The following is a 7871-nucleotide window of genomic DNA, read 5'->3' as shown; positions in this document are numbered from 1 at the left end:
TTTTTTCTTTTTAAGATTTTATTTATTCATTCGACAGCGAGAGAGCAAACACAAGCAGGGAGAGTGGGAGAGGAAGAAGCAGGCTCCCAGCGGAGGAGCCGGATGTGGGGCTCAATCCCAGAACACCAGGATCACGCCCTGGGCCTAAGGCAGTCGCCCAAATACTGAGCCACCCAGGCACCCCAGAAAATTTCAATATCATATATCACGTGATGAGATTTAAAAAATCAAATGCTTTATTTCAATTGGTACAGAAAAAGAAACATTTAATTGAGTTCAATTCTATTATGATGATAACTTAGTGAATTAGGAACAGAAGTGAATACCCTTAACTTGGTAAAGATTATATACCAAAAACCTTCAAAAAATGTTATGTGTAATGGAGAAACTAAATGCATTAATTTAAAATTATTAACAAGACACCAACTAATACTTCTACTGTTGTAGATATCTTAGTCAATACATGAGGAAAAAGAGGGGAGACATTTAAGAATGCAATAAGGGGAACAGAAGTACTCTATCTGGCATAATTTACAGGGAAGATAATTATCAACCAAGAAAAAAATCAAGCAAAAGAACTAACAAATTATTAGAACTAATATAAGAGGAATTCAACAATGTTGCCAGATAAAATATCAACTTACAAAAATCAATAGTATTTCTCTATATAAGCAATGCCCATTAAGAAAATATTATTCATAATGGCAACAAAAACCATGTAGAATCTAGGAATTAGCTTACCCAAACTAACACAAGATGAAAGACCACATCAAAAAAGCAGAAGCAGAGATATGGTCCAAATCCATCAATGAACAAAATGGACACCACAAGTACAGAGAAGGGAGAAGAGCAGACCATACCAAGCAACCGAGACAGGGGGGACCTGCAGTGGGAAAAGGAGTCCCCATAACACTTGGCTTTGAAAATCAATGGGGCTTAACTTCCCAAGTTTTTGCAATCATCAAGGCTTAACTGCAGATATTTTAAATATCAACAGGCTTAGCTCTGGAAGACTTAGAGAGCAATGGAAACTGAGTCTCCACCCCTAACAAGCAAGCATAACAAACAACCTCACCAAGATAAAGTATAAAGCAGCAGCTTCAAAAGCACTTACAGAGAATTGGTAGGAAGATGTCAGTGCAGCAGGAGGGCCCAGCACTTGCTTCATCCCAAGAGTACAACTAGATAACTACCAAATCATACCAAATGCTCCAGAAACTGATCTGAAGACTGACAGAACAAACTCTACAACTAAAGGTAAAGAAGAGGCCACCAGAAGAAGATAGGAAGTGTGGATACATGGTTTGGGAAAGAAACAGACCTTGACTGCTGCCATAGGGAGGGAGCTGCAGTCACAGAGAAGAGCGAGAGACAGACAAGCACACAGAGGAGCCCACAGGGAAGATGATCCCCCATAGCAATTGGCTTGGAAAGCAAAAGGGACTGAATTTCATGAGTCTTTGTAACCAGCAGTACTTAAAGCCAAGAGTTCTTAAGGTCAGGGGACTTGGCTCAAGGAGAGCCCAGAGGGTATGGTGCAGTTCTTGGAGAGAAGGCAGGGCAAACAGCCTACAGACATACACTGTGCAGACAGCAATCGTAAGAGCACTTGTAGCACACAGTGGGGAGGTTATTTGCTCTTGGAGTGAGTTCCAGAGGGCCAGCTTCACAAAGAAACCCCTCTAGGAACAAAGGAACTGCCAGGGGCCATTTTCGTCGCCTGCCCCACAGTATAACCCTAACTTGCTTACACCATGACCCTCTTCCCCACCCTCTGGTGGAACTGCCTCAGTCATGCTTGCCTCAGTTCCAGTTCTATGAGCCCCCTCTCGCAGAAGACTGGCCAAAATCCCTGCCCACACCACAACTCCTGACCTGGGAGTTTTGCAAGGCCTCGGTTCTGTTGGCAGTGGTGACAGATACCATCTCACATGCAGACCAGAGCAAACTTAGTTAAAACTTGCCACATTCAAGCCAGGGACCAAACACTGTGCAAACACGCAAAGATAGCCTCTGTAGATGATTTGCCTGAAGGATAAAGAAGCCAGGACAAAACAACAGCACACACAGCACACACTGGAGACACTCCATGAAGTGGCAAGGCAGGGAGGATAGGGGGACAATACAATATAAGACCTCTTTTTCATAATGCCAGTATCTTCAAGATCAAGGACATACCTAAACTTTTCTAACACATGAAAGCAGGCATAGAGATTTAGATAAAAGGAGAAGACAGAGGAATCTGTCCCAAGTGAAAAAGCAGGACAAGGACACAGCCAGATATTTAAGTGAGACAGATATAAATAACATGCCGAACAGCATGGTACTGGCACAAAAACAGACACATAGATCAGTGGAACAGAATAGAGAGCCCAGAAATGGACTTTCAATTCTATGGTCAACTAATCTTCAGCAAAGCAGGAAAGAATATCCAATGGAAAAGAGACAGTCTCCTCAACAAATGGTGCTGAGAAAACTGGACAGCCACATGCAGAAGAATGAACCTGGACCATTTTCCTACACCATACACAAAAATAAGTTCAAAATGGATGAAAGACCTAAATGTAAGACAGGAAACCATCAAAATCCTAGAGGAGAACACAGGCAGCAACCTCTTTGACCTCAGCCACAGCAACTTCTTGCTAGACACGACTCCAAAGGCCAGGAAAACAAAAGCAAAAGTGAACCATTGGGAGTTCACCAAGATAAAAAAGCTTTTGTAAACCAGAATAAAGAGACATATAAATAAAAATACATTAATAATAGGGGATCTCAACACTCCACTATCAGATATAGACAGAACACCCTGGCAAAAACTAAGCAAAGAATCAAAGGCTTTGAATGCCATACTCGATGACTTGGACCTCATAGATATATATATAGAACACTACACCCCAGAACCAAAGAATACTCATTCTATTCTAATGCCCATGGAACATTCTCAAGAATAGACCATGTTCTGGGACACAAAACAGGTCTCAACCGATACCAAAAGATTGAAATTATCCCCTGCATATTCTCAGACCACAACGCTCTGAAATTGGAACTCAACCACAAGGAAAAATTTGGAAGAAACTCAAACACTTGGAGACTAAGAACCATCCTGCTCAGGAATGACTCAATAAACCAGGAAATCAAAAATCAAACTAAACAATTTATGGAGACCAATGAGAATGAAAATACAACAGTCCAAAACCTATGGGATACTGCAAAGGCAGTCCTAAGGGGGAAATACATAGCCATCCAAGCCTCACTCAAAAGAATAGAAAAATCTAAAATGCAGTTTTTATATTCTCCCCTCAAGAAGCTGGAACAGCAACAGAGGGACAGGCCTAATCCACGCACGAGGAAGCAGTTGACCAAAATTAGAGCTGAAATCAATCAAGCAGAAACCAGAAGTACATTAGAGCAGATCAACAGGACTAGAAGCTGGTTCTTGGAGAGAATCAATAAAATTGACAGACCACTGGCAAGACTTATCCAAACGAAAAGAGAAAGGACCCAGATTATTAAAATTATGAATGAAAAAGGAGAGGTCACAACGAACACCATTGAAATTGGAAGGATTATTAGAAATTTTTATCAACAGCTATATGCCAATAAACTAAGCAATCTGGAAGAGATGGAATCCTTCCTGGAAACCTATAAACTACCAAGATTGAAACCGGAAGAAATTGATTCCTTAAACAGGCCAATTAATTATGAAGAAATTGAGTCAGTGATAAACAACCTTCCAAATAACAGAACTCCAGGCCCGGACAATTTTCCTGGGGAATTCTACCAAACATTCAAAGAAGAAATAATACCTATTCTCCTAAAGCTATTTCAAAAAATAGAAACAGAAGGAAAGCTACCAAACTCATTCTATGAGGCCAATATTACCTTGATCCCCAAACCAGGCAAAGACCCCCTCAAAAAGGAGAATTACAGACCGATTTCCCTAATGAATATGGACGCCAAAATCCTCAACAAGATACTTGCTAATAGAATCCAACAGTACATTAAAAGGATTATCCATCACGATCAAGTGGCGTTCATACCTGGGATGCAAGCGTGGTTCAATATTCGCAAATCAATCAGCGTGATACATCATATCAACAAGAAAAGACTCAAGAACCATATGATCCTCTCAATCGATGCCGAAAAAGCATTTGACAAAATACAGCATCCTTTCCTGATTAAAACCCTTCAGAGTGTAGGAATAGAAGGTACATTTCTCAATCTCATAAAAGCCATCTATGAAAAGCCTACTGCAAATATTATTCTCAATGGGGAAAAGCTGGAAGCCTTTCCCTTAAGATCAGGAACTCGACAAGGATGCCCACTCTCGCCACTATTATTCAACATAGTACTAGAAGTCCTTGCAACAGCAATCAGACGACAAAAAGGGATCAAAGGTATTCAAATTGGCAAAGAAGAAGTCAAAATGTCTCTCTTTGCAGATGACATGATACTCTATATGGAAAACCCAAAAGAAGCCACTCCCAAACTATTAGAAGTTATAGAGCAATTCAGTAACGTGGCGGGATACAAAATCAATGCTCAGAAATCAGTTGCATTTCTATACACGAATAACGAGACCGAAGAAAGAGAAATTAGGGAATCCATCCCATTTACAATAGCACCAAAAACCATACGTTACCTTGGAATTAACTTAACCAGAGACGTAAAGGACCTATATTCTAGAAACTATAAATCACTCTTGAAAGACATTGAGGAAGACATAAAAAGATGGAAAGATATTCCATGCTCATGGATCGGAAGAATTAACATAGTTAAAATGTCCATGCTACCCAGAGCAATCTACACTTTCAATGCTATCCCGATCAAAATACCAAGGACATTTTTCAAAGAACTGGAACAAACAGTCCTTAAATTTGTATGGAAACAGAAAAGGCCCCGAATCTCCAAGGAACTGTTGAAAAGGAAAAACAAAGCTGGGGGCATCACAATGCCGGATTTCGAGCTGTACTACAAAGCTGTGATCACAAAGACAGCATGGTACTGGCACAAAAACAGACACATAGACCAATGGAACAGAATAGAGAGCCCAGAAATGGACCCTCGGCTCTTTGGGCAACTAATATTTGATAAAGCAGGAAAAAACATCCGGTGGGAAAAAGACAGTCTCTTCAATAAATGGTGCTGGGAAAATTGGACAGCTACATGCAAAAGAATGAAACTTGACCACTCTCTCACACCATACACAAAAATAAACTCCAAATGGATGAAAGACCTCGATGTGAGACAGGAATCCATCAAAATTCTAGAGGAGAACATAGGCAGCAACCTCTACGACATCGGCCAAAGCAACCTTTTTCATGACACATCCCCAAAGGCAAGAGAAACAAAAGATAAAATGAATTTATGGGACTTCATCAAGATTAAAAGTTTCTGCACATCCAAGGAAACAGTCAGAAAAACTAAGAGGCAGCCCATGGAATGGGAGAAGATATTTGCAAATGACACTACAGATAAAGGACTGGTATCCAAGATCTACAAAGAACTTCTCAAACTCAATACACGAGAAACAAATAAACAAATCAAAAAATGGGCAGAAGATATGAACAGACACTTTTCCAATGAAGACATACAAATGGCTAACAGACACATGAAAAAATGTTCAAAATCATTAGCCATCAAGGAAATTCAAATCAAAACCACACTGAGATACCACCTTACGCCAGTTAGAATGGCAAAAATAGACAAGGCAAGAAACAACAATTGTTGGAGAGGATGTGGAGAAAGGGGATCCCTCCTACATTGTTGGTGGGAATGCAAGTTGGTACAGCCACTCTGGAAAACAGTGTGGAGGTCCCTTAAAAAGTTAAAAATTGAGCTACCCTATGATCCAGCCATTGCAATACTGGGTATTTACCCCAAAGATACAGACGTAGTGAAGAGAAGGGCCATATGCACCCCAATGTTCATAGCAGCAATGTCCACAATAGCTAAATCGTGGAAGGAGCCGAGATGCCCTTCAACAGATGACTGGATTAAGAAGTTGTGGTCCATATATACAATGGAATATTACTCAGCTATCAGAAAGAACGAGTTCTCAACATTTGCTACAACATGGACGGCACTGGAGGAGATAATGCTAAGTGAAATAAGTCAAGCAGAGAAAGACAACTATCATATGATTTCTCTCATCTATGGAGCATAAGAACTAGGATGATCGGTAGGGGAAGAAAGGGATAAAGAAAGGGGGGGTAATCAGAAGGGGGAATGAAACATGAGAGACTATGGACTATGAGAAACAAACTGAGGACCTCAGAGGGGAGGGGTGTGGGGGAATGGGATAGACCGGTGATGGGTAGTAAGGAGGGCACGTATTGCATGGTGCACTGGGTGTTATACACAACTAATGAATCATCGAGCCTTACATCAGAAACCGGGGACGTACTGTATGGTGACTAACATAATATAATAAAAAAATCATTAAAAAAAAAAACTTTTGTACAGCAAAGGAAACAATCAATGAAACTAAAAGGCAGCCTACAGAATGGGAGAAGGTACTTGCAAACTGATAAAGGGCTAGTATCCAAAATGTATAAAGAACTTATCAAACTCAACACCCCCCCCCCACAAAAAAAATAATCCAGTTAAGAAATGGGAAGAAGGGGGCACCTGGGTGGCACTGTCGTTAAGTGTCTGCCTATGGCTCAGGGCGTGATCCCAGCGTTCTGGGTTCGAGCTCCACATCAGGGTCCTCTGCTGGTAGCCTGCTTCTTCCTCTCCCACTCCCCCTGCTTGTGTTCCCTCTCTCGCTGGCTGTCTCTCTCTCTGTCAAATAAATAAATAAAATCTTAAAAAAAAAGAAATGGACAGAAGACATGAATATACACTTTTCCAAAGAAGATATCCAAATGGCTAACAGACAGATGAAAAGATGCTCAACATCACTCAGGGAAATTCACATCAGGGAAATACACATCAAAACCACAATGAGATACCACCTCACACCTGTCAGAATGGCTAAATTTAACAACACAAGAAACAACAGGTGTTGGCCAGGATGTGGAGAAAGGGGAGCCCTCTTATACTGTTGGTGGGGATACAAACTGGTACAGCCATTTGGCAGAACAGTATGGCAGTTCCTCAAAAAGTTAAAAAATAGAACTACCCTATGATCCAGTAATTTCACTAGTAGGTATTTATTTACCCAAAGGATACAAAAATACAGGTTTGAAGAGGTACATGCACCCCCAATGTTTATAGCAGCATTATCAACAATAGCCAAACTATGGAGAAAGCCCAAATGTCCATCAACTGATGAATGGATAAGGAAGATGTGCTATGTATATATAATTTTTCAGCCATCAAAAAGAATGAAATCTTGCCATTTGGAACAATGTAGACTGAGGTAGAGTGTATTATGCTAAGCAAAATAAGTTAGAGAAAGTCAGAGAAACCATATGATTGCATTCATATGTGGAATTTAAGAAAGAAAACACATAAACATATGGGAAGGTGGGGGAAAAGGAGAGAGGGAAAAAAACCGTCAGAGACTTTTAATGATAGAGAACAAACTGAGGGTTGATGGAGGGAGGTGCGTGGGGCATGGGCTAGATTGGTGATGGGTATTTTTTTTTAAGATTTTATTTATTTATTCGACAGAGATAGAGACAGCCAGCGAGAGAGGGAACACAAGCAGGGGGAGTGGGAAAGAAGCAGGCTCATAGTGAAGGAGCCTGATGTGGGGCTCGATCCCATAACGCCGGGATCACGCCCTGAGCCGCAGGCAGGCGCTTAACTGCTGTGCCACCCAGGCGCCCCGGGTGATGGGTATTAAAGAGAGCACTTGTTGTGATGAGCACTGGGTGTTGTATATAAGCAATAGTACTGGGTGTTGTATGTAAGCGATAAAC

Source organism: Ursus maritimus (genome assembly GCF_017311325.1).
Source record: "Ursus maritimus isolate PB19 chromosome X unlocalized genomic scaffold, ASM1731132v1 scaffold_X1, whole genome shotgun sequence".
Taxonomy (NCBI): domain Eukaryota; kingdom Metazoa; phylum Chordata; class Mammalia; order Carnivora; family Ursidae; genus Ursus; species Ursus maritimus.
Note: the sequence above shows the minus strand (reverse complement) of the source record.